At 50.5% G+C, this 27,943-nt stretch overlaps 1 long non-coding RNA gene across 3 annotated transcripts; it reads left to right on the top strand.

The window, feature by feature from the left end:
• The first annotated feature begins 52 nt into the window (after positions 1 to 52).
• LOC121134599 lies at positions 53 to 27,943 on the top strand. 3 transcript variants are annotated; one of them, XR_005871701.1, is made up of 5 exons: positions 53 to 428; positions 24,613 to 24,747; positions 25,033 to 25,168; positions 25,618 to 25,714; positions 27,692 to 27,943. It is a non-coding gene; the product is annotated as an uncharacterized LOC121134599 (long non-coding RNA). The 3 variants fall into 3 exon arrangements; XR_005871702.1 differs by having other exon boundaries at positions 25,562 to 25,714; XR_005871700.1 differs by lacking the exons at positions 24,613 to 24,747; positions 25,033 to 25,168; positions 25,618 to 25,714; positions 27,692 to 27,943 and adding an exon at positions 2,071 to 2,343.

The following is a 27,943-nucleotide window of genomic DNA, read 5'->3' as shown; positions in this document are numbered from 1 at the left end:
TGAGCAAAGCTCCGTGTCATCACAATGCCTGTCAGGCTTGGAAGCCACTTAACCAGCCGAGGCCTTAGGGCCAACGCTGTGAGCTCAGGGCTTTCTCTCATGGCGAGGCTCCAGCAGGGGCTGTGCTGTCTCTCTTCACTGGCTGGGCAGAGAAGACATGCCTCCTCCAGGCTGTCGTTGGACATTGAAGTGTCTGGAAAGAGTCGTTGCTGCTGAGAAGAACATGGAGTCATCCTACCTTGGCAGAGCCCCAAAGCTGTCCTAGACCCACCCTCACCAAAGCTAGAGTGTGGGAACTTCAATTGCAGTTCTAGGGAGAGGAATGGGTCCCTTGAGAGCCCCTGTGCCGATGGGAGGCGGCCTCCCTACACAGTGGTTGAAAGCCAGGCCTGCAGGGGGCTCTTCACACACGGACAAGGACTGACCAGGTGAGCACAAAGGCCATGGGGGTGATGACAGTCCTGATGGTCACTATGTCCCATGTGGCTGACCATCACTTGCGTCTCAGAGTACTGGGTTCAGGAAGATCTTGAGGCCTCTGGCCCTCACCTGTCACTCCTTCTGGGGTCCTCTGGAGCCTTTACCCTTTGCTGTGGTTCGGTTCTCTAAGTGATGGGCTCAGGGGACCCGTAGTCAGGGTGGTGGCATCATGGGGAGAGTCATGATGGCCGTGCAAGGAACCAAGCTCCCGGGGTCCACTGCACATGAGGACGTGGTGACAGGGTTTCATCCATCCTAAAACTGTACTTTTTGCCACAGGACAGCGTCACTGGAGCAGTTTCTCTTCTGCCTACCCTCCTCTGGGCCATTTCTGTTCATGTCATTCTAGTCTCTTGTCCTAGATAGTTTTATATCAATTTGACACAAGCTAGAGTCACCTAAAAGGAGGGAACCTCAGTTAAGAGAATGTCCTCCCATGGAATCTGGCTGTAGGGCATTTTATTAATTGGAGATTGATGGGGGAAGCCCCAGCCTATTGTGGATAGTATCACCCCTAGGCTAGTGGTCCTGGGGTCTATAAGAAAGCAGGATAAGCAAGCCCTGAGGAGCAAGCCAGTAAGCAGCGCCCCTCCATGGCCTCTGTGTCAACTCCCTCCTTCCCTGTTTGAGTTCCCAAACTCATCGCTTTGGTGATGGACTGTTACACGGAACTGTAAGTGTGAGATAACTGACCCCACCCCACCCCCAGGCTGCTTTTGGTCACGGTGTTTCATCACAGCAATGGTAACCCTAAGACACTCTCTAGCTCCCAAATGCATGCGGTGACTTTCAGGGCCAGCTTACCATACACAGTGAGTTCCCTCGGGCGGAACATGACCCAGCCTGGTTCAGGGACTTCCCTGCCTAGGAGCAACAAGGAAGAAGGCTTCCATTGGCCCAGCTGTGGGTTAGGAGGTCAAATGGAGTGGAATGAGGTGGTCTCAATGGCTGGTACCTCATCCAGGGAGAGCGGGAGCCATGTGCTTCCATAACTAGACAGTCATCGCCTGGATGCATCTCCGCTCAGTCTGGCACTGGCTGGGAGCAGTCAGCTAGGGCCTCATCTCAGGCTGTCATCCTGAACATCCATGTGGGGTTTCTTCCTTTGGGCTAGGCTTCCTCACTTCATGATGGCCTAGGGACTAAGGCCTCTGATATGCCACCTCAGGCTCAGGCCAGTCCCCAAGGATGAATTAATAGCAGTCCTGCCTTTTCTCATCTGGCCTCAGAAAATAAGGCCATGTCATTGTCACCTCTGTGGTTTCTAGTGAATCACACACTTGCTTGGAGGTAAGAAGAGGACACTGACCTGCTTCTCAATGGCAGGAGTCAAGGCCATGAGCCTGTGCGATGGCCCTTATTGGAGCTGTGGGTGATTGATGATCTTGATTGTTGACTAGATTAAGAAATGTCCTGGACTGGTTAAAAGCCACACGCCTCTCTGTGAAAGGATTGCCATGCGAGACAGTGACTGGGGTAGAAAGATCCCCCAGGTGTGGGCAATGCCATGCAATGGTCTGGTAGCCTAGATAGAAACAAGTTGGAAGAAGGTGACATGTGTGCACACACCCCTTCTGAACATGTGTGCAGCTGCAGCCGCTGTCCGCCGCCATCAGACTGTGGTTATTTGACCTTCACTGTCCGCCGCCATCAGACTGTGGTTATTTGGCCTTCATCACAGACTCACCAGCAAGTCTCTACAGAGTGTCCAGCCCTCACCACTGAACCGCAACATTACGGTTCCCAGTGTCTCAGATTGATCAGCAGTCGCCTTCTCAGTCTCTCCTGCATACTCATTGCCATTTGTGGACCACCCTACCCTATTGTGTAAGCCAGAGCAATAAATTCCCCCTTTATAATACATATCCAATTGCTTCTGCTCCTCTAGAGAACCCTAACACACTATCCTTGGATGATAGACTGCTATAGCTGGTGCCTTCAAAGTCAGCCTTTCTCTTGATGAAGTCAGCGGAGGAGGAAGCAGAGGCTGAGACACAGAGAGACTTGACGGCATCATATGAACACTTAGCCCCACTCGCGCCTGAAGCCAGGGACTTAGCACTTTGCTCTTGAATGAGTCAACGGCTTCTCCGTTCATCCCAAGAGCAGTTTCTGATATTTGCAACCAAGAGTCCTAACTGGTAGAGAGAGACATAGAAGAAGCAATGCTCCTTGGAACCAGAGAGCACTGAATCTTGAACCTCCCTCTTCAAGCTGGTTAGCCTTCGAAATAGGCTTTCACTCACCGGACACCCACCTCAACTGTTTGATTAGCAGGAGGCTTCAAACCTAATGCAGACAGTGGCAGAGGTGCTGTGTTCTCACTGTGCAGGAAGAGTGGAGGAGGCAGAAAAGCAAGCCTGGGGTCGGGGAGTTACCTCTCAACACAACAGTGTATGAGTTACTTTCCTACTGCTGTGATAAAACGCCGTGACCTAGACAACTTACAGAAGAAGAGTATGTTGGAGCTTACAGTTGCAGAGAGATAGAGTATGATGCTGGAACAAAGAAACGCTGGCAGGGTCAGGAAGCTACGGGCTCACATCTTGGACCATAAGCACAAAGTGGCAAGGATGAACTAGAAATGGTGTCGAACCTCCAATTGCGGTGCCAGCGCCACAAGCAACTCCAAGGTATCAGGGAAAGAAAGACAAGACGTCCATTTGTTTGTACTAAAAGAATGTATGTGTTGCCTTTATTGCCAGGAGAATGTGTGTGTGTGTGTCTTCATTGCAAGTGCTAAGAGGTCTCCCCCTTGTAGGAGGGAGGAGCTTTATATACAGGTTTACAGCACAGTGGAAAAGCCCCAGGTAGAAGAGATCGTTGTTTTCCTCCTGCTGAATATTGATGTCAGAGGGTCAAGGCCAGGGCAGTAAGCCAGGACTAGAAAACAGAAAGCACTTGGACTGGAAAACAAGTTGCACTTGTAGGCTGACCAGCAACTCACAGAGACCCCTTAGGGGTGGGGCCCAACATCTCCCCCTTCTTTATATATAAATTAGCACCTATCTCAGGTGACTAGGACGTTAATGCCAATTTATAAACAATATTTGGGAATGTGGGCATCGTTCTTTCCAAGCTACTTCCTGCTGTTAAGGGGCGCTGAAATACCATGGGGATCATGACAAAAAACAAAAACAAAAACAAAAACAAAAACAAGAAACCTGTTGACATTCTTGTTTTTGTGGTCTGTAAGGCTGCATCATCTCAGCTGTTTTAGGTGTTGGATCACCTGGGCCACTGCTTCAGGTGGTCTTGCTTCATCAAACCATACTAGTCTGGAAGGAACCCACAGCTTTTTATGTTCTGTGGAAACAAAAGCAGAAATTCTTTTCCCAAGTAACCTGTCCTTATATTTAAATTTAGAAATCAAAGCATTTTCAAAACATGTAAGTTGGATTAATTTAGCAACATTAATAATCAAATGTCTTTTAGTAGTTTTTGTTCCTTTCTCAGCAATTAAACAATTTAAAGACACCACAACTGTACACAGTATCCAGACTCTCTGTGTATTTTCCATTCTACATACTTTTATCTTTTCCTTTTCTTTTACTTAATACCAGTACCTCCTTTATTAACTGTTACCAATTTTCAATTCACCCACTTTTAATCCACCCTCCAACTGAGGGTGATCTCTCAGGGTCCCCTTTCTTTCCTGACCTTGGTGTCAGGCGAAGGCCTGGAGATTTAATCCAATCCACCCCCCCAACTGAGGGCGATCTCTCAGGTTCCCCTTTCTTTCCTGACCTTGGTGTCAGGCGAAGGCCTGGAGATTTAATCCAATCCACCCCCAACTGAGCTCTCAAATAAACCCTGGAGATTTTTTTTAAGATTTTTTTATTTATTATGAATACAACATCCTGCCTCCATGTACATGTACATATCAGAAGAGGGCACCAGCTATCTTTATGGATGGTTGTGAGCCACCATGTGGTTGCTGGGAATTGAACTCAGGACCTCTGGAAGAGCAGTCAGTGCTCTTAACCTCTGAGCCATCTCACCAGCCCCAACCCTGGAGATTTGACCATTCAATTTTACTGTTAGAAGATGAGGTACCTGTTTAATTCTTTTCTTTCTCGAGTCTCTCCTCCCCTGAGTCTTCTTTCTGGCCGATCTTTCCCAGTCTTTCCAAGTGTCTCTGATCTCGGTGGAACCTCCAATTGTGGAACCTCCAATTGCAGCGCCAGCACCACAAGCCACTCCAAGGTATCAGGGAAAGAAAGACCAGACGTCCACTTGTTTGTACTAAAAGAATGTATGTGTTGCCTTTATTGCCAGGAGAATGTGTATGTGTGTGTCTTCATTGCAAGTGTTAAGAGGTCTCCCCCTTGTAGGAGGGAGGAGCTTTATATACAGGTTTACAGCACAGTGGAAAAACCCCAGGTAGAAGAGATCGTTGTTTTCCTCCTGCTGAATGTTGATGTCAGAGGGTCAAGGCCAGGGCAGTAAGCCAGGACTAGAAAACAGAAAGCACTTGGACTGGAAAACAAGTTGCACTTGTAGGCTGACCAACAACTCACAGAGACCCCATGGGGCTGGGGCTCAACAAAATGGAAAGTTTTTAAACTCTCTAAACCCACCCCCAGTAACACACGTCCTCCATAACCAGGCCGCACCACCTAAGCCTCCTCAAATAGCAACATCAACTGGGAACCAAGTATGCCTGAGACTGTGAGGGATGTTCATCATTCAAATCACCACAGTACTCTACCCAGTGTTGGAACAATTTTAGGTGAAGGCCCTGCCTTGACATTGCTTGGAAACCTTGGGTGACAAGCTTTCAAAAGTGATTCAGACTCACTTTGGGGTCTGAAGAGATGGCTCAGTGATTAAGAATACTTTCTGCTCCTGTAGAGGACCCAGATTTGGTTCCCAGCACCTACACCAGGTGGTTCACCACTGCCTGTAACTCTGGTTCCAGGGGATCTGATGCCCTCTTCTGGCCTCCACAGGCACTGCATGCACATGGTACACATACACTCATGAACACACATATATACACTAAAATAAGACTTACTCTAGAGTCCAAAGAAAACGGACCAACCTATGCTTCAGAAGGCCGCCATAGATCTTCAGAGGATGTGTTGGGAGAAAGCTTGCTGTTAACTTCCCTCTCCCACCCACAGTTGTTTCCTGTCACTGGGGTCACAGCCCTAGGGGGGGTCACTGCTAAATGCCCAAGTGTCTTCCTCTGATGGCCCTGCGGCTTCCTTAGAGGCTGCTCTATGAGAGTCAAGGAGACACTGTTCCGTTCTTAGATGATTGCAAACAGTGCCTCTCCTGCCTCCACATGCTTGTGTTAACAGATAAAACCATCAGTTGCGAGGAGACCTGCAGTCCCTCCCAGACTCTGGTACGCAGCACTTTCTCCAGCATGGCTCCATTTATCAGCGAGGTTTGTCCCTGGAGGGAGTCACATCCAAGTTGGCTCCTTGGCACTGTCTGTTCGCTGTCTCCCCGGAGCTCTGCTGCCGAGCCCAATCTCAGAACCTCTGCCATCATCTGTAATGAACACAAATTCCCATACAGAGTTTCAAATTGGCTCCGGCCTTCTGGGATCCCAGTGCCTACATTGCAGACATCATGGGGTTGCAAACAGAGCCCGGGGTTTAAAAGAGGAGCTGAGGCTCGCTTACTCAAATACTTGAGAGGAGCACTCTCCCGGCCAGCCAGCAGCGACGGCTACTAAGAACACAGTAATAGTGGCTTTATTATCTCCTCTGTGAGGAAACCTCTGGGCTGATGAAACGTTAAGCCATTTGGAAAGTATTTTTTAACAACTTTGTGTGAAGCCCTATTAGATGTGATCGAGTATGAAAAGAACTGGGATACAGTTCAAGTCAATGAAGCAAATCACCACGGGTCCCCATCCTTGCCAACAATTCTGCCAGAGCCTGAGCAATGCCAGTATGACACAGGTCCCACCACTGCAGGTGGCGGAGTCAAGTAGAACATTTGCTAACTCCGAACTCTAATTAAGACTTGGGGCCAGGGCTCAGTTGGTAGAGTGCTTGCCTAACAGGCATGAAGCTGTGATCTCAGTCCAAAGCACCCAGGAAATCAGATGTGGGGCTATACACCTGTAACCCCATACTCAGGATGCTGGCGCAGGAGATCCGGGAGTTCAAGGTCATCTTCACTACATTGGGAGTTGAAGACTGCAGTTTCCCAGGCTATGAATAGAACACTGGTACCTGATTCCTTATGAATGAGACCAGTGTGTGTGTAGTGCTGCTGAGAGCTGTACTCAGAGATGAAAGGGCGGTGACTGCCACTACTGGGGGACTCACTGAGAACCGTATTGTGTGTTACAGCCATCAACCATGTCTTGGAGTCTGTGAGACCTTGCCAGCCCCAAGGACTTAGCTTTGCATCCAGATAGAGAGCCAAGCTCGCTCCTAGGCCAGCAGAGGCTTCTAAGGTGGGAGATGTACACTGTGCTGAGCTGTCCCCACAGTGTGGAGGATACTCAGTGGAGAACACATCATCGTGTTATCGTGGACCCTCTCCCAGATGACCCTGTCAGTCCTGGGAATGGGTGTGTGTGTGATGTTGCAATAGCCATGAAAACGTAACCACATTAAAATGCAGGTAACTTGGTATGGCGATGCCTTTGTGACTGGGCTCAGTATAAGAGTGGCCTTCATGAGAGAAGGTGCCATGGTTTCCTGAAGTTTGGCTTGTCACAATAGATGGGGTAGGCCTGGCACCTTCTGGGTAGGGATCAGGGAACATAGCATGTGCTGAACCTAAGACATCAGCGATACTGAGGCTGAGAACCTGGAATGAGCTGGGCCACATGACTGATGCACATAAGTGGGGAGGTGAGTATTGGATCATCCAAAGCCAGATGTGGACATCACAGGAGCAAGAGAGTGAGCCCCCTGGGAAGACGAAGGGAGAAGGTGTCTTGCTTGGCTGACGTGAGCATGGTTACTCTTTTGGCTCTTGTCCCTCTTCTGTTACAGGACTCAGGCTATCACAGAGGTCTTCCCTGCTGGGGTAGTCAGTTGAGACTTCTATCTAGACTCCAGCACCCTCTCCTACACCAGTGCTCTGATGGGTGTACCTTGTCTCTGGTCTCTTATCTCACACTCACACACACACACACACACACACACACACACACACACACACACACGCAGCATAAACAGTTTCCACTGGCATCCCTCTCTCCCATTCTGTTACTATACTCAAAACTATGAGCCACACCCAACCCTCCCTCCTTTAGTCTATGTCAGTTTTGTCACTGTGATAGGAAGGAAGCTAACCAACATCCAGTCACATGGCTGGTTGCAGAGCAGGAGGAGGTGCAGCTGAGTGTGGTGTCACAGGCCCTTAATCTCAGTACTTCAGAGATAGTGGCAGGAGGATCTCTATGAGTTTGAGGCTATCCTGGTCAACATAGCAAGTTCCAGACTAAACAAGGCTACATGGAAAGATCTTATGAGATGTGACCCCTGAGCTGGGGAACTGACAGGACAAGGACTCCGACCAATGTGCCCAGGATCTTCTCTCCAGGCAAGTTCCTCTTTCCAGCCAGATTCATGCTTTCTTCTCCATTTTTATCAATGAGAATGTCTCATCAGGTTGGTGTTAGTTGGAGTTTCTATTGCTATGAAGAGACACCATGATTACAACAACTCTCATAAGAAAAACATTTAACTGGGGTGGCTTGCTTACAGTTTCAAAGGTTCAGTACATTATCAGCATGGCAGAGAATATGGTGGCATGGAGGCGCACCTGATGCTGGAGAAGGAGCTGTGAGTCCTACATCTTATAGGCAATAGGAAGTGAAATGAGACACTGGGTGGTATCTTGAGCACATATGAGACTTCAAAGCCCCACTCCACAATGGCACACCTCCTCCAACAAGACCAAACCTGCTCCAAAAGAGTCTTCTCTGAAACCTCTTGAGCCAGCTCCCCATAGTTCAAATAACTCCTAGCATCACTGTCTTCTGTGCTCCTACTAGTGTCGCCCATTAAGCAGTGCTTAAAGCATTCCACTGCTTTCCTGTAGGGGGAAACTTAGTACTCCGCCATTAGCCATGTGGCATATTAGAGGCACATACAGATGAGGTAATATAAGGACGGTTTACCGCACCAATAACCACACCCACTTTAGGCGTGACTAAAGAGGTATACGGACGTAGGCGGTGAACTACGTCACTAGCCAGGCCCACTTTTGGGCATGGCTAGGGGTGTGTACGGAAGAAGGCATACAAGACTGAGCAGCAGAACCTCTCTCCCTTTTTTTGGCTTCCAGTTCAGTGGTGGAAAAGTACTCAGCTCATCTGAGTTGCTTGTTTTTCTCTTGTGAGTAATTTCTACAATGAACAGTTATCTATACTCTCCATAAGTGTGACGTTTATTGTTGCAGCATCACTTTCCTAACCCAAATTCCCAAAGTCCAAATTCCTCCAAACAGAAGCATGGTCAGGCCTATTACAGCCATACCCAGTCCATGGTACCAACCTCTGTCCGAGGGTTTCTATTGCTGTGAAGAGACACCATGACCACAGCAACTGTTATGAAGGAAAACATTTAACTGAGGTGGCAGCTTACAGTTTCAGAGGTTCAGTCCATCATCATCACGGTGGGACATGGTGGCGCACAGGCTGACACGGTGCTGGAGAAGGAGCTGAGAGTCCTCCATCTTGTAGGCAACAGGAAGTGAACTGAGACACTGGGTGGTATCTTGACCATGTATCAGGCCTCACCCACAGTGACACACTTCCTCCAACAAGACCACACCTACTCCAACAAGTTCGCACCTCCTAATAGTGCCACTCCCTTTGGGAGTCATTTTCTTTCAAGCCACACTACCTCTTTTCCCCCTGGATCTTCTACCTTCTGTCCATTTCCTGACTGTGGGAGGAGCCTAGCCAGATTGGGAAGTCTCTGGACTGCACTACAGGGTAAATGCCATCCCCAGAGGATGTCTCCTTAACAGTGGCCCGGTTCTCCTTATCACCACCGAGCTCTGTGACAACTGAAGCCTCACCCAGCTCTGCTGTTCCAAAAACTCCAGAGATCTTTGGGACCACCACAGGTTTCCATTCGGCAGGTCCAGAGCCCAAGAACTGACATTACTGGCAAGATCCAGAGGACCAGAGGTGGCTGGGAGCTGAGAGGACTGGGATTCTCCACCATGCTCTCCTGACGATGGGGAGCACTTGACCTGGGTCTCCTGGCGTCTCACTCAGTGCCCTCTCCTGTGTGAGGGCCTGTGGCCTGTGACTCATGGGCTTCCCCTCACCCTGTCCCTGTGCCTGGTTCACAAGTCTCCAGCTGCATCGCCTGCTTTCTGCTCCTCCTCCCGCAAGGACTGCCAGGATGTCTCCTCTCCCAGGGCCTTTGTACAGAAGTTGCCCCAGCTCACCCTGGTCTCTCCACGGCTCGCTCGCCCTCTCAGACAGACCCTCTATGACTACTCACACAGCCTTGACCTTGATCTCTACTATCCTTCAGATCACCCATCACCTCCCAAAGGTCCTGCAACTGTGTGTCCAATGGCCACATCTTGCCCTTAGGCATGGAAAGCAACTGTGCAGAGGGCAGGGGAATTATTTGGCTCCCTCCTATCTCCGCTCTCAGAGCAGAGGCTGGCGGGCTAGGGCTCTATGAACACCCACTGGTGATGTCACAGGAGCAGAGACCGTGCCCCAGACTCCAGATCTACTTCCCCACACACAGCAGCATCTTGGTGCCTGCCTTTCCTGCTTCGCTCTTGCCAGAGCTCTCGGCTGAAAGAACTTCCAGAGTCACTGGGGGGAAGGGGGGGAGAGAGGTACAGAGAGAGAGGAGAAAGAGACAGACTTTCAGGACTGGGCCAGCCCCATGGTGCCCTGCAGGTCTGCACCTGTCTGCTCTTTTTCCTCTTCCCTGGCTCTCAGCAGGAGACCGCACTCTCTGCTGCCATTTCATCCATTATGATGGAAAAAATGAAAATGAGAGGAGAGCTCTGGGAAGAGCACCCTGAGGAGGTGGTAGCCACTTGCAGTTAAGAGGACTCCATTCAGGGTCTTCACTGTCATCAGTTATTGACCAAGCCCTAACTGAGTTCCTGGCGCCACCACGAAGACAGAGAGGACACAGGGTCCCTGCTCTGTGGCTTACCAAGCTAGTCTGAGGGGCTTCGTGTCCCCTCAGGCAGACAGCTGCTCATCGCCCTCAGACACCTCTGCTCTTCTCTTAGGCCTTTTACTTTCAATATTATTTAATCGATTCCCAGACTTTAAAAGCAGCAGAGTTGGGAAAATAGTTCTAGAAAACAAAGAAAAATAATGTCCATCTCCAATATTTTTAACACGCAAATAGAAGTCCACCCTGGCCCAAAAAGCAGGAGCTAGAGTGGATGAGCATACCTCAGAGTCTGCATCGAGTTTTCCTCCACAGAACATAGATGCATTCTTGACTGAGAATGTCATCTTCAAAAATCACCCATTGGTTCCAGAATATTCTGCCTCTGCTGCTGGATTCAAGCAGTCTTCTCTCGTTTTGTTTTCTTGTGTTGTTTTTCTTTGCCTGGCCAGTTGTTATAAAGAACCCTGTTGTCCTTTTGTCATCTCAACTCATACTGGGAGGAGGGCAGAGGCGACCCTACCTGTGAGGGCCTGGTCCTCAGCCTGCTTGCCCGGCATCTGCAGTGGTAAAGATGTTGGGAAGGCTCATTGATCCCCTCATGACCCACACTCAAGTCCACAGCTGTGTCCTTGAGCTTTCCTGGGACCGTCACCTAACACCACTTTTCTCAAGAGTGAAGCAGGCACAGGGCACTTCTGGATCTGACCAGTCCACACAAGAATTCCCTGAGCCATGGGATGCTAAAGAGTACAAACTCAGCCTTACAACTCAGTTTGTACTCAATCCCTTTGGGGGTTGAAGGACCTTTTTATGAAGGTAGTGTATCAGATACTTACATTATGATTCATAGCAGTAGCAAAAACACAGTTATGAAGTATCAACAAAAATAATTTTATGGCTGGGGGTCACCACAGCATGAGAAACTGTGAAGGGTCCCAGCGTCAAGAAGGTTGAGAACCACCATGTCGCGTCTGCTGCGCGGCCTGTGGCCGAGAACGTGCGGAGGGTGTCGGGGATTGACAACACAGAGACTCGTTCAACGATGTAAAGAAAACTTTAAGCAGGCCCCAAAAAGGTTCAAGAAAACTTCCTAAGAAAGGCTCCCTCCAGAGAAGCTTCTGCTCTCTCCTCTCTCCTGGCTGGTCCTGCTCTGACCCCAGAAACTGATCTGGGCGTGGCAGAAGAGGCGGTTAGTCTTTGGACAAGGTCGAGGTCAGGGTGGTTTCTGTGGGCAGGCCTTTTCCAGGAACTTAATGCCCCCAGGCATTGTATTGTTTTTAGTAAACATGTTTTTAGTAAACATTGTCTTACAGCTGCCTACTCCCAGGCAGAAGGGGAAGTGGGTCTCTGCTCAAGGTCTGGTGTTCCCACACCACCAGGCTAAGTTTCCCCCGTCTTCCTCCTCCTGTGTCTTAGCTCAGTACAAGACAGTGAGTTCCAGGACATGGCAGGGACTCCAATGAGGCACAGCCAGCCCTGCTCACCCTAGCCTTGAACTTACTACGTAGCCAAGACTGGCTGGGCTTGATCTCCTGACCCTCTGAATTAAAACCTCCCAAGTGCTTGGACTATTGGCATACAACACCACACATCTCAACAAGTGATTTTTTTTAATTCTCTGAGGGAGACCCATAGAGGTGAGCAGTTCTCATCCACTCTGATCTGTGTATGTCCCCAAAAGCCGTGTAATAAAGGGTGGGTCTCCATCCCATAGCGGTGACAGGAGGTCGTGGGACCTTTAATATGTGTATCCCAGTTGGAAGCCCTCTGGTGGGTGATATGGAGGCATACCCTTGAAAGGAACATGGAGGCCCTGGCCTTCTTCCTTCTCTGCTTTCAGGAGGTGAACCGTTTCCTCTTCCATGTTCTCCTACTATAAAGGCTTCCTTGCCACAGGCCCCAAAGCAATGAGCCACCTAGCCAGAGAAACCTCCAGAACTGGGAGTCAAAATAAGGCTCTCCTCTTTTGTAGCTGATTATCTCAATGCATCACTGTATTTTGTCCTCATGATGCAAAGCTGATTGATTCTCGCTTTGCTGCTGGCTCATATACACCAAGCAAATCTTTGTCCCTATCCTTACTGTCCTAAAGATGTACTTGATGATGATGTTGATTATGCTATTGACGATGGTTGTAATGATAGTGATGATGATAGTAACGATACCAATGGTGGTGATAATAGTGATGTAGTAATAACGATATCAATGATGGTGACGATGGTAGTGATGATGATGGTGACAGTGGTGGTGATAATGATGATGGTGGTTATGCTGGTTACTTGGTGATAAGCCCCATAAATGGGTGCTCTCCAGAGAAAACGTTAGAGTGAAGAAAAGCTCTGGAGAATCTAGAGTATGCAGACCACCGACACTTTTCATCTCCAGGAAGAAGCTGAGTCTTGTTTGACAAACAGAGACAGAAAGATTAGAAAGTAGGAGATAGGAGCCAACAAGCTGACATTCTCATGGGCTTTCTCCACAGCAGAGGAAAGTGGGCTGTTGGCTGTCTGGCAAGACAAAAGCAAAGCAAACACACAGAGAAACACAGGCCAGAGGAGCATGGACTGACCCCATGGGAATGCACGCACATGGAACTGTTGCCAAGACAAATGAGTGGCGTGCAGGGACACCATCTGGATGCGCTCAGACGCGGCTCTCATGGGAGGAAACAGGAGGATTCTCCGGGGGCCCTGGCTCACAGGCACAGGGGCCTTTGTGTTTTTGCTAGTCTGGAGTTGAAAGTCCATCACTTCAGCCAAAGTGCTGGCCTCTCTGCCCATGTCATCCAGGCAGAGTGAGTGGCTCTGCTGCAGGTGGTGTCTGTGCCAGGGCCTGCTGTACAACACTGTGTCATGGACAAGGATAGGCCTGAGCCACAGCCAATGGCAGGGACGGCCGTGCAGGGACTTACTACCTCCATCTGCAGGACAAGCTCTCGTTGTAACTCGGCCTCCATCAGTGGCCAGTCAGTTGTCCCTGGAGCGCCTGTGAGCACTGTCAGTTGTCCTTAGATCACCTGTGAGCACTGTCATTTGTCCCTGGAGCATCCATGAGCACTGTTTCCCGAGTCACTGTGTCAGATACCGGTGCTGAAAGAGGGATGGCAGCATTGCCCATGTGTCACGGATGCCCACTATGACAACCAAGGCTCGATTATACTTTGACTTTCTGCGAGTCTGTTAATCGTGGGCAGGTGCAGTGCATATAGCCACAGGCTTTGCTGTTCTCAGCAATGGTGTGGAGTTGGGAGGAGGTGACCTAGAGGCCCAAATCTGCCGCTGAGTGAAGCTCTGGTCTCACACATGACACAGCTGACAAGGTGTAGCTTCTGGGTGACTGTTGCTGGAGGTTGCATTTGGTGGATGAGGTTCTGCTTGTCACACACATTGGTACTGACACTACATGGAGCCACCTGCACAGGGTTCTCACAGAGCCACCTTGGCCTTCAGGGGACACTTGGCAACAGCTCTATTTTCATGTCTGAGGCGGTGTGCTCAGCTGGGGAGGTCGCAGATACAAACAGCCAAACCTCCTAGAGTGCACAGGATAACCCCCAAACAGGTTTATCTTCCCTCAGAGCTCCGGAGAACTATATTGGTTGCTTTTGCATTGCTGACAGAATCTGGCAGATTCAGCTTACAGCAGGAAGGGTTTATGTTGGCTCCATTGCCTGGTCCCGGAGGTTTATGCTGGACCTCAGGGCAGCATGGTTATGGCAGCCAGACCATGCAACAGAGGGACTTCTTCACATTGTATTGAACAGAAAACAGGAAGCAGAGAACAAGAAAATGGGGTCTAGGACAAGATACACCCCTCAAAGACATGCTCCCAGATACCTATCACCTCCAGCTATGCCCCGCCTCCTACAGTTTCCAGTACCCCATAAAACTGTCAACAGCTGGGGACCAAACATTTCTGCATGTGAGCCTCCAGGATGGTATTCCACATTCAAACCAAAGAAGCAGTCCAGGAGAGACTCTGATTCTGAGCCTTGGCGCGCATTCCCATTCATCACGGGAACATCTCTGGGGTGCACACAGCTGGGGTGCACACAGGTGAACACGACTGTTTGTCAGGCTCCACTGGCCTCGTGTGTAAAAAGAAAAATCCACGTGGCAATGGTTCTCCCATGGCCTTCCTACTGCAACCATTCCACTTCGATTTTTCTATTGTTGCAAAACTAGTGGGGAAAAATAACAGGAAAGTCATTAAAAACATTCTTCAGGGGAAAAAAAAAAAGAAACTTGGGGTAACACATGCGGCCCAAAACTTAATGAAAAGAGGAGACACGATCTGCATCAAAAAGCTAAGGAACCAAAAGTGAAACAAAGAGGAGTGTCCAGGTGCGGGCAGGCTGGTGGCAGGGCGAGCAGCTGAGAGCTGAGGCTGTGGACCAAGCCTGCAGGGAGGCAGGACCAGCTTCCCGAACCAAACGCAGTGCAGGCCCATAAGCAGCGGTTTACAAAATGGAATACTAGAATTAAGTAGAAAATATGAAAAAGCAGCATTCGAAATGAAGACAAGTGTTGCTTTGCAAAGTTTTATTTGGTGAACTTGCCTATATATGTGTGTGTGCGCATTTGCTGGGCTCTATTATTAGATACATATGTACATACATACCTGCGTGTGTGTGTGTGTGTGTGTGTGTGTGTGTGTTGTAGTTGCTTGAATAAGAAATATCCCCACTGTCTTGGACATTTGGACACTTGGACCGCCATTGGTGGCATCGTTTGGGAGGTTTAGGTGGTGCAGACTTACTGGAGGAAGTACGTCACTTTGCTCTCTCTTCTTCAGGCTCAGGGTTCAGGATGTGAGCTCTCAGCTTCCTGCTCCTACTGCCTGTGCTTGCTGTCATGCTGTCCCCACCATTACGGACTCTAACCCTCTGGAACTGTAAGCCAAATAAATTATTTATTCTATAAGTTGCCTTGGTCATGGGGTTTTGTCACTTCAGCAGGAAAGTGACTAAAACAGAAACACTCCTCTATGGTCTGCAAGATGGAAGCCAGGCTTTTTCGTGAGCAAGTTAAGTGCTTTACCGCAGAGCCACAACTACTGGCCCCTCTGGAAAATGGATTTCTTCTACTGGGTCATGGTCAACACAGCTAGAAAAATGCTTCAGTTGACTGAGTCGTGACAGGGTTAACAAAAACTATCAGCAAATTTGCATGTGAAGGAGCATTGCACATGAAAGAAAGGCATTGGCTTCTAAAGCTTACCTGGCTTTGCAGAAAAAGGCATGTACCTGCTGCATGACACCCCCTGACACCACCACCACCCTGCCACTCCAGCTGCCCACAAACAGGACTTCCTACAGGGAAAGTTCAAAGTCTCAAAGAGAAAGAAATAGCTTCTGGCCTTCTACACTGTCGGTACTGCGGCTCCCTTGGCTATCTAGTGAAATTACATACCAATAAATATGGTGAGTCTATTTTTTATTTTATTAGTCGTTTAACAATCATCTTAATAGTCACTTACATAGTTTAATGTGTCCTAGAGAAAGAATCAAAGCTGTGGCTTCAGGAAGGTGACAGACAAGGTAGCGCCACCATGAACAGTAACACGGGCCTGTTTTTAACTGAGAACACTTGGCCAGAAGACAGCAGCGTGGGCCTCACTAGCCTCTAAATCTCAAGAGATGGTGGCAGGAGTTTAGGAAACACCGTGGCCAACAGGACTGGCCTCGTAGAGCTCCACAGAAGTCCTGTCTCCTATCCACGACCCCTACCTTGGGAAAGGTAACACCAGGCTAGATCTCAGGACGGCAAAGCTAGCAGGCTGGAGACACCAAAGGTCTGCCTAGAAAACACTCACGAATGACGAGCAGTGCAGAAATCATGATTCCTCCACGGAATCCCACTCCTGAAGTCCCCCCACCCTCACCCCTCCCTGGGGACCCAGCACAAGACGCTGCCGGAGGCCCCTGGCTGCATAAAAAGCAGACTCTGCCCCCTCTGCACTTAACATTATTTGCCTTGTTATATACACACTTATTCCAAGGCCCTTGTGCTAGGCTATGATGCGCCCTCCAAGGGTCAACGTCTGAATTTTGCTTGTTGTGGCCTGTGTCACACACAGATGGATAGTCAGGCTCCTGAATCCCCGCCCCTCCCCAGCTGCGTTCACATACAACCTTCCATTGTTCCTCATATAGGGACCTGATTCTGACCTGCCCAGACTTCCAGTCTCTGCCAAAGCCCACTGCCTTCCTGAGGTCAGGGGTCACTATGAGCATCCTTGACATCTGGAGTAGGTCATAGCTCCGAGTGCCCTGGATCTCTGACATCCCAGCACACCCACAAGAAGCCTGGCTTTGTGAGACTAAGACAGAGGAGCCTGAAGAGAACCAGGTGCAGCCCAGATGGTATCATGTTGACTCCAGTGTCTCCAACAATGGAAGAAGGAAATGACCAGTTTGTGACCTGCCAGCCCCCCCCCACCTAATTGTAAGGGACCTAGTCCTCTCTGGCTGCACTGATCCCTGGGAATGGTTTGGAATGCATTGACTTGGAGCTTGGTTTGCCTGATCTGACGTTTTTGTGTCAGCCTAGAAATTTCAGCCATCACAGGTCATTCAGATAATAGCCAGGACCTGAAAAGTTGAAATTCAGGATGGGTAAGGCCGACTTGAGGGACACCAACACCAGGGCAACCAGCATACCATCCAGGAGTCAAAGTAACGTTTGTAAGAGTCTTGACTCAAACTGGCTGCCAAAGCCCAGCTCGGAGTTTGAAGGAGACCCAGTCGTGAGCTCTGGAATGCGAGAGAAAGTGTCTGCGTTGGGCAAAAGGCCAGAAAGAGGTCCCATCTCTGTTTTGCTTCCCTCCTCCCTCCTTCCTTCCTGGCTGCTTCCCCAAGGTGCTGTCCCTCCCAGGCAGTGGCCTGAGAGGACAGACCACCAGGTCGGATGTCAGAGCTCTCTACCACCGCCACCATCCAGCCTCCTGTGTATGAGCTCTGCCCTCAGGAAGAACCTTCCCCAACTCCATGGTGGGTCCCCGAGTGCAAAGAGGCTTCTGTCTGTCACAGAACCATGGACACCTGAGCTTTTAACTTAAAAGATGTCATCTCTGGTTGGGAGAGATGACTTGGGAGGGCAAAGGAGCTTTCTGTTGTCACACCTGACAACCCAAGTTTGTGTTCCTAGGACTCACGTGGTGGAAGGAGAGAACCAACGCCTGCAAGTTGTCCTCTGACCTCTATACATGTGTGTGAAAACACACACACACACACAATGTAACAACAACAAAAACAACTTTTTTCAAGATTGTATCTTAATGACAGGACTCTAAACTGGTTCACAATGAAGGAACTAAAGGAATTGGCCCATCCCATATCTCTGTGTCACAAGTTCCAGAAGCCCCTGAGTCATCACGCAGTGTCTCTGGGTTCTGGGCTGGGCAGAATCTCCCTCCTGGACTTCGGTTTTGCTCTGCCTCAGAGGACAAGAAAGGAGCTGGTACCAAGGAAGAAAAATGGTGCTGGAGCCCTGGAAACCCTGTGCTGAAGCCCTGGAAACCCTGTCCAATTCTCTGCTTACTCCTTGAGTGACTCCAGTCCTCAGGTGTTTCCTGTGGGGCAGCAAGGTGGGGTCCAGCTGTGATCTCTGGGTGGCGTTCTAGAAGCCTCTACCCGGCTTCCACAGCTAACCTCAGGACTTGGAGTGGTTTCCATGGTTCCCTGGTGTTGAGGGAGCCTCCAGGAAGCACAGGGCCCCAGGGCAGCAGCATTCCTGTGATCCAGGGGCCCGAGACCTGCCTGTGACACTAACGCATTAAATCAGCAGCCTCAGCAACATTAACAAGCTCCTGGCTGGACTGTGATGTTTGGTAAAGGGATCATTAGCTGCTGGCAAACACCATGTGCTGAGGAAGGGCCTCGGGCTCTGACAAATGATAAATGAGAAAATTAGAGGCTTGGAGAAAATGTAAATATCATCCTTTGTAAGTCTGTCCCTCGGCAGGGAGCGAGAAGATGTTTCCTCAGAGCGCCCAGCCGGTTCCTCTATTCTCTCCTCCAGCGGGAAGACGGCTGCTGCGGCTGTTTTACAGGTGCTTAAATTCTTGATTTGTCTTCTACCTCCCAGCAATATGTGGGTAACAGGCTACGGTGTCTGTTTCCCCTAATCCCATGTTTCAACATCACCCTAGAAGGAAGGCATTTGGACACTTTCTTCCTTGGCCCTCCTTGTAAAATCTTCACACCACAGAGATACTGTACACTGTGCTCAGTAGTTATCCCTGTGTGTTTTCTCAAAGTGAGATCTTGTTGTTATGCTGCACGCCCCATCTCTACTCTTCCTCCAGAGCCCACTTTTGCCCATGATTTTCTCATCCATCCATCCATCCTTCCATCTATCTATCCTTCCATCCATCATCCATCCATCCTCCATCCATCCATCCATCCATCATCCATCCATCCTCCATCCATCCATCCATCCATCCTCCATCCATCCATCCATCCATCCATCCATCCATCCATCCGTCCCATTCAACAGAATGGAGTCTGAGGACATACATGGCTGCACAAACAGGAAGACCTGGGTTTGGGCTTCTAGCACCTACATAAAGGGTGAGCATGGGGAGCATCAGGGGAGGCAAGGACAGGAGGACCCATGGGGCTGGCTGACAGCCAGTCTAGCCAAATCAGAGTGTCAAGTTCAGTGAGAGACTCCATCTCAACACTAAGGGGAAGAGCCATTGTGGGAGGCATTCAGGGTTGACCCCCCGCCTCCATACACTTGCTTGTACACATGTGTGCACACATTCACACATACAGCATGCACAGAGAAGCAGCAATACGCTCCTGGGGCAATTTCCAGGCAATTCTGTGCAGAGCACTGATCAGGCAGCTCCCGGATTCCTGTAGTTCTGGCACTGTCCTGGAGTCGAAGGACAGTGACAGACCAAAGAGTGACTACAAAGTACACCCAGTGCAGATGGATGGATGGATGCTGAGGAGGAAGATGCAGAATAGGAGGAGCACTGGGTGGGTCCCCAGGGTAACCCTGCAGCCCAGAATGGCTTTGCAGGCCAGGTGGGAGAAGGTGGGAAGCTGTCTAGGCTGCAGGGCTATGCAAGCAGAGGGCTGTAGGTAGAGAGAATAGCTGGGCGTCATTTTGAGAGGAATGATGAACGTTGACTATTAGAGCAGTGTTGCACCCTTCCCCCATGGGGGTCTGCTGACCAGCTTGTGACTAGGAGCTTCTAGCAAAACACCTCTTGTCCCCTCCTCCCAGTAAGGCCAGCATGCAAGTTCCTGTTCTCTGTCCATCCTTATTGTCTAAATGCTAATTCCTGTTTTTGGCCCACCCTTTGCCGGAGGGCCCTGGGGACCGTAGGCTTCTGACTTTGGTGATTTTCCACCGTACCTGCCACTGGTGTATAAGGCTGCACTCTTGTTAAAATAAACGCCATTCTCCTTGTAAGAATGAGCTGCTATCTTTATCTTCATTTACATCCTTAGCCCTTGGCTTGGCTTGTTGTGAAGTGTTGTAGTGCTCTAACTGCGAACACTGGCTCGCTACAGACCAGCAGGGCTGCAGCCCAGTGATAGAGGATAGATAGTGTGGGAATATGACACCTAAGAGGTGACAGGTGACCACAAGGAGCAGAAGGCAAGGGCTTAGACCTGTGAGGACTTGCCTAATGGGAGCCTTGGAGACGGGGCAAGGACGGGACATGGCCTGGAATGCTCAAACAGGATTAACTTTCTGAAAACAGGCTGGATGTGCCCCAAGGGCTGGTCTGGGAGAGCTGTGGTGAGGCCATAGGCCTGAGCCAGGGCGTGGAACAGAGGAGGGGCCTGGTGTGGCCATTCCCGCAGGATTCGCCGAGAAGTGAGGCATAGGGGGAAGGCAGGCACGCTGCAGCCTGGACACATGGACATGAGTGTGTGTGGGCAGGGGTGTGCGTGGACAGGAGTGTGCATGGGCACACTAAGGTGGGCAGAATGTGACCTAACAGTTCTGGCTAAGTGTGCAAGGGTGGACTGTGCGTTCAAAAGACTTTATGGTTCTACAGGCTGCTGCAGTCCAATACTTTTTGGATCTGTATAAATGAAAACGTGTCTCACAAGTATCACAAAGTAGGAACAGAGTGCCATCAAAGGAACTGTGCTTTCTTCTGTAGTGTCTCTCTGGACCTGGCGTGCCCCACACTGTTCCTGCTTTGGGGTTGTGCGACTTTGACATCACAGGCTACACTCACACAGCAGGGTGCACCCTCACATGGGACAGAGGGCTCTTCTGAGCTGATTCTCCCAGGTGGAGCCTTCTCCTCGGCCATGGGTTTGAACACATGTATGTGTTGGTGTGTCTAGTCAAAACCTCAATGAGACTGACGAGGTAGCCCCTTGCCTAAAGATGCTTGCTGCCTGGACTGATGGCCTGAGTTCAATTCCTGGGACTCAGATGGTGGGAGAAGAGAACTAACTCCCACGAGTTATTCTCTGACCTCCAGTCACATGCATACATGTGCGTGCACGCGGGCACACACACATACACACACGCACACAATTAATTACAATTTAAAAGTTGTAAAGATCATAATGAAAGGGTCAGGACTCTCTGGAGAAACTCCCATATGGAGCAGAGCTGCAGACTCAGCAACTCAGATGACCTGCACGCCCCTCCCCCACTAGCCTCACCTCACCAGGCCTCTGGCCTGTGCTGTGGCATCTCCTCTTGGCCCTTCTCCTAGCTCACCTGGCCTCCTCCCCACTTTTCTTCCTCTTCCAGCATGCAGACCCTTCCAGGCGCCAAACCACCCAAGCCAACCTGTCTCTTTCAGCCCCCACTGCCTCCACTGTAGTCCAGTCTCCTGAATTAATCTTGCCCTCTTCCTCCTCCTGGCCTCACCCCTGCCCTGCTCACGCCCCCCTCCCTCCTGGTGCATTACTGCAGTCTTAGCTAAGATAGGAAGTGGCAGGTGGTTTTCTAGAGCTCTTTTTGTCATTTAGCAATGTGCTGACACAGGAATCCATGTGTCTCTGCCCTCCTTCCCGGAGGCCCTAGCATCTAGAGCGTAATGCATTTGGAGTCACTGGGCTCATCCCTTACTCATCTGAAGCCTTCTGAGACCTACTGTGTGCAGAGTGTCAGGTGTAGGCTCCCAGTCAGACTCAGGGAGCCCCTCCCTGAGAGAACCCTAGTGAACTGTGCACCAGGACCCAGGATGAGAGCCCGGGGGACCATTCCAGGGGCTAGCCCCAACCGTATAAGTTCCTGACACAGTAACCGTATAAGTTACTGTGTCTGCCTGCAAGTCCATCTATAGCCTGGTCTGCGGAGCTGTGGGGTGGGTCATCAGGCGATGTCCATCTCTTCAACTATTTGGGGACCAGCACCTTTGCCGGCCCAGATGAGGGATGACACACATTCAGTGACACAGCTGACTCCTGACCCCACATCTGCTATGACTACTAATGCACCTGACATTTTATTTTGATCAAGGAGATAGCATCTCAGTCCCTTTACTGTGAAGCCAATTTTGCACAACCTGAAAAGAACCCACAGCCCTGCCTGTGGGGATGTGCAGAATGGTGAAATCAGTATGCCCACGTGTGCTCCCAGACACCTGTGGACCCAATGGAGTCCCGAGGGTCATGCCACCCTTGTGTGAGATCTATTCATATGCAATTTTGGACACATGTAGGTGGCCCAAAAGCTTTTCACAGCACACCCCGTTCCCACAAAGACTGGTTCCCAGTGGCTCAAAAGTAAAGGGCAGGGTGCTGCCCCTGTGTGAGCCCGGTGGGAAGGCTGCAGCTCACGGTCACTGAGGCCTCCCATTGCCACTGTGGCAGGCAAGCCAGGGCTGACCTGAGAGAGAAGGCGGTGACCTCAGGGAGCCGACCCTGCCTGATCTCACCATCCGTAATGCCCTCCACCTCTGGAATTTTGAAGGATGGAGCCTTCAAAATGCTGTTTACAGAGATCTCTGTCCTTTATGGCCACCAGCCACCAGCTTCTGGCTCTGGTGTCACACAACACACCCAGCAGACTACAGCCCAAACCTCCCAGGTTGTCTCCGTGAACTCTGTACCCACCCAGAGCCAGCCTGCCCTTTATGTCTGGATGTTACAGTTAGACTAAAGACTGCCCAGGTCATTCTGAAGTCATACTGTCCTGTGCCTAGGGTGACCCGTGGGACAGGAAGGCCCTGGAGAAACAATAACCACCATGGTAGGGAGGGAAGCAAGGTTATCCTACCACCAGCTGCCGATGTCCTAGGCTGACAGAACACCAAAGCGAGTCACCATGCTGGGGCATCCTGGGCTTCTCCTGTTAAAGCAGGGTTCACGTCCTCAGCTACAGTGAACTTCCACGTGGGCAGATAAATGAACTTTTGAGATACCCCTTGCCCCAGCAGCAGGGCAACCTGATTGCTACTTCAACAAGTTTCTGGTCACCTGGATTTCTGGCTTCTCTGCTGAAGCAAAGGGCTTTGGGGAAATTATATTTATTTGGTCCCACTACCTTCAAAGATTGTTATCACACACGCCTGCCCATCTTGACAGGATCACGTCCCCCAGAGTCCTGTCCTGGGTTCTCTCTGTGGTCCTCTCTTCCCACCTCTAAGATAAGGAGATAAGATGGGCACTGATGGGCATCGTCCCGGCCCCAAAGCCTGGCCACCAGAGACGCATCCATGGTGGAAGTTTGCAGTGCGCTGTCCAAGGCTGAGCTGGCCTGGCTCAGGGTCCCCTCACTGGGAAACGTTCTGTCTTCAGGGACACCTGGTAGCCTCCCTTCCCAGGTGACAGCAAATACTTCAGGCCTGTGATGCTCTCGGGCAAAGAAAATGCTGGAACCAAGAAAATAGCTGCAGTTTGAGGCCACTGTAGAGTGCTGCCTGGTTTCCGCTGAGCTATTAGCGGTAAGAGCTCGAGTGATGGACACTTGGCATCGGCTCTTTCCATAGCCATGGGGGCAGTGACAGTTTCTCAATTCGGTTCAATCAGGACAGGCTAACACAAGGTCAGTGTTCATAGCCCAGGGTTCCTGGAGGGGAATAGATCTCATAATTAATTTTTCGTAATCTTACAACCAAGATTAATTACTGAGACATGATGAAAACACAAAGAAATTATTGGAAAATCATCCAGGCAGCTGAAAGCACTGTAGTGCTAAACTGGAGTCTTTGGACCTGAAGAGATTGTGTTTAACGCCTGGCTTCCCCATGTGCCTGCCCCATGGCCCTGGAGAGGGCTCCTACCCGAGGACATTTCATACCTGACAGAGTCACTAAGGCAATCAGTGACTTGAGAGCTCACTCACCTGAAAACGTCACTCACCAGTGGTCAGTCTCTCCGATGCACAGGCTTCAGCGAGGACTTCAGGAGACCTACCAAAAACCCAGTTCCTGCTAACGGCTTCTTCATCTCAATTGTTAAAAAGACAGTTTTGGGAACCGCACAAGTCCTCCTGAGCAGAGTCTAGGATTTATAAGGGCCACGTGACTCTGGAGAGTGTCACAGTGTGGAATTGTCACCATAAAGCATGCAGTGCTGGCCCTCAACATAGATGTCTGGATGTCTGTACAGACAGACAGGAAGTGAGGTGGCTGGGCAAAGAGAGGAATGTAAAACAGGAGACAGGAGCTCACTCTTTTTTCAGTCTGAGGATTTCATAGACTTAAGAGCTTTAGTGGCTGACTACTGTACTTCTCTGATCTTCAGGCAAGCTTTATTTGCTAGAGTATAAACAAGATATCACCACACCTTTCCCTTCACTCTCCCTGGTCAGCAGTGACAAACCAGCTCCTAAAGCAAATCCAGACATGGAGCTAACCTCCACGAAGGGCGGGCTGCTGAGGCCAAGCACTCAAAACCGAAGCCCCTTCTCCAGAGCCACTGCCAGGACAGTGCAGAGCGCAACCTCTGCCCCAGAGAGCACCATGAATGGGGGGGGGCATATGGAGCCAAAGGGAACCTCTCTGTCCCTCCACCAGCACTTACTGATGGGCTGTTCCGTGCAGGAGACTTTGTTGGTAGAGAGGGGAGGGGACTGTGTCTTCCTTTCAGGCCTCTGCCTTCTTACAGGTCCCAGTCTTGCTGAAAGGACCACAGTCCCGGGCTGAAGCCTCAAGGTTGCGTCCAGTCACCAAGCACACATGGTCATTCCCTTCACCTCTTGACCGCTGTCCCACGTTCTTCGTGAACCCACTTCCTCCCCAGGTAACGCCATCCATTGTTAGAGCACTTCAGAAGGTCTTCTGTTCGCAAGCAGGGCCTGGAGGGAGTGGGGTTGGGGGGCTGGTCCTCACGGCCTGCTGGGGAACAGGAAGGGGACCTAACTTCCATTCCCTTCCTCAACACACTCTAGAGGAGCTGAAATCCGTGCCAAATAGGGGTGCTCAGCGTATAAAGGCAATCCCCGTGGTCCTAAGAGTCCTCCCCAACACAACTGCCCTCTGAGTCCCAGAGGTGGAGAAATCTTAGAGTCTGCTTCCCTACCAACAGTCCACCCTCTCATGGACACAGAAGACCCATTGGGACCCAGCAGTCCTGTTTTCTAGAGGAGTCCCCTGTGCCCTGAATAGCTATCCACAAGGACACCAGGACACTTCCTATTGGGAAAGGCTACAGCATCCTTCAGGTGAGCCTCCCCTGATCAAGGGCTCCCTGGTGGTTCTCAGTAGCTCTGTCTCATCCTGTGACCCATGTGCTCCTGAATTGTCTCCTATCTGGAAAGCTCCCCTGAGAGCCAGTCCCTACCAGTGCGGACCCCAAATGCCCAGACCAAGTGAAAGGAGTCTGGGCCCATAGCACTGTGCCCGCTTGTCCCTCAAGTCTGAGTTCCTGCAGAGGGAAACATAGAGGCCACGGGTAGGCTGCTAAAAGGGCAGAGAGGGGCCCCTGGGACTATGAACTGTGGGCCAGTCCTGGCCAGAGCAGGGGCTGTAGGAGTTTAAAGCACTGAGGTGGGGTCTAATAGGGGACTGGATGGGGAGGATTCATAAGAGGGAAGGTAAAGCCTGGAGTTCTACAGGTGAAGGAGTTAGAGACCAAACCTACAACCCTCAGCAACAGCATCCTCCCCACCAGAAAGCTCAAGGTGTCCTGATCGCATGGCCTGTCAGCCTTCTTCCCAGTGGATTACAACTCATCTGGTCCTTCCTCTCCACTTCCTGATGAGAACTGAGTAAGATGAAGAACTGGACAGGGAAAGTGAGCACAGGGAGGATGAGGGTGAGGAGGGAGAAGTCGGGGAGTGATGTGGGCATACGTGAGCATGTGTGTGCAACTATATGCACACATGGGGTAGTCATATGTGAGCGTGCGTGTGTGCGTGTGTGTGTGTGTGGAGGCACAGTGAGTTTAGAAAAGCAGGAGCCTGACTCCGACCCAGCTACTGGGTTGTTTTGTTTTGCTTTTTCTTTTCCCACTTCCTGTGTGGAATGAGAATCAGATCATCTTCATAGTCACAATGTGGTCATGCAGAGATTTTGTTCATGGATGAGGAGGGGAATCTAGAGAAAAATTATATTTGTGTTTTTCAAAGCCTGGGTCTTCCCTCACCTGCCACTGGGGAAGCCATGTCAAGGTGCAGAAAGCACAGTCTATGCCGAGGACCCCAGAGCAGCCTCCCTGGGTAACCAGGTTTCAGGGCACATTGCTAAGGCGTATTTCTGTACCAGTGAGGACCTTGGTCCAGCTGTGGTTTTCTGAGAATGGACAGCTGTGGTTTTCTGAGCCCACAAGGCCCGGGTTCCTGTTTCACCCAGTAGGCAGCTCCCATCCACTGGTGCCACTGGGACTCAGTGACATGTTTACATGGAGCTGTGAGGCTAGGGGGAAGATGGGGAGTCAGAGAACCCCACTGCTTAAAGACCCCCTGAAGGCTACAAAGTCTTACTTCTCTTTCTGGACATTGAACAGTACAGAGTAACGTGGCCACACTGAGCTGCAAGGGAGGCTGGGAAGAGCAGGATTTCTTCTGAATGTAGGGCTCTACCTGCATTTAAACCTCAGGTCCTCAGCTGGGAAGAGCTGAGCTGGCAAAGTGCACATGCACGTGCACACACATGTGCAACCACACACAGACTCTTACACACACAAGTGCAACCACACACAGACTCACACACATGTGCAACCACACACAGACTCACACACATGTGCAACCACACACAGACTCATACACACATGCAACCACACACAAACTCACACACACATGTGCAACCACACACAGACTCACACACATGTGCAACCACACACAGACTCACACACGTGCAACCACATACAGACTCACACACGTGCAACCACATACAGACTCACACACATGTGCAACCACACACAGACTCACACACACACACGTGCAACCACACACAGACTCATACACGCACCTGTGAATTCCAGGAAAGGCAGGGAGGTAGAGAGAGCAAGTGCAGTCCTGACACAAAGGCACTGGTTAAATGAAGCAGCTGCTACTGAAACCCTGGCTACACCAAGGCCAGTGGGAAACTAAGCAAATACAACTGTGTGGCGGCAACTCTCCATAGACGCACTCCATGTCCACAAAGACTGTCCATCTGGAACATTCTCTGTGTCGTCTGCACACCCTTTCCCATTGTGACGCTGAAGGCTTTTCCTTCGAGAAATGAGTGGTTTAGGGAAAGTTTGCTTTTCCACTGCTGTGGTAAAACACTGGCCAAAAGCACCTGAGGGTGGGGGAGGGAAGGGCTTATTTGGCTTACAGCCAGCCATTAAGGAAAGCCAGGAGCTTAAGCGGGAAGCCGAGGCAGGACCTGAAACAGAGACCATGGGCAACGCTGGCTGCTTACAGACTGGCTCCCTGGCTGTGCTTAGCTTTCTTATACGGCCCCAAAGCACCTGCCTAGGGATGTCACCGCCCACAGTGGGCTGGGTCCTTCTACATCAATGAGCAATACAGAAAATAACCCACAGATGTGGCCAATTTCTCAGCCGGGGTTCCCTCTTACTGGGTGTGTCAGGTTGACAACCAAGCTTAGACAACACAGCATAAAGCTCTACACAGATGTTCTGGCATCTCATTGGCATGCCTTTGGGATGGACCGTGAGAGGGGGAGCCCGTGATCTCCCAGTTAGAACCAGAGCTGACTAAGTCAGGCCTCAGCCAAGCAGGCTCCTTCTTCCACAGGCCTCCCACTCTTTGTGGCATCCCAGATGGAGGCACAGTAAGTGTGACTGCCATCCGGAACACCTGTGAGGAATCTCCTAGGCAGGGGGCGGGGCCTCTTCCCCTGTGCAAGAGGAAGAACCGGTGACATTGAAGAGGCTGCCCTCCCTTTTGAGTCCCTCCTGGCTCTGCCCACAGGAAGCTGGCTGTTTGCCTGAGCCTCTTGTTTTCCTCTATTTGGTTTTTATACTTTCCAAATATGATATAAAAGCA

Source organism: Mesocricetus auratus, unplaced genomic scaffold (genome assembly GCF_017639785.1).
Source record: "Mesocricetus auratus isolate SY011 unplaced genomic scaffold, BCM_Maur_2.0 Super-Scaffold_100028, whole genome shotgun sequence".
Lineage (NCBI taxonomy): Eukaryota > Metazoa > Chordata > Mammalia > Rodentia > Cricetidae > Mesocricetus > Mesocricetus auratus.
The sequence above is the reverse complement of the archived record's forward strand: the minus strand, read 5'-3'. Positions and strand labels throughout refer to the sequence as shown.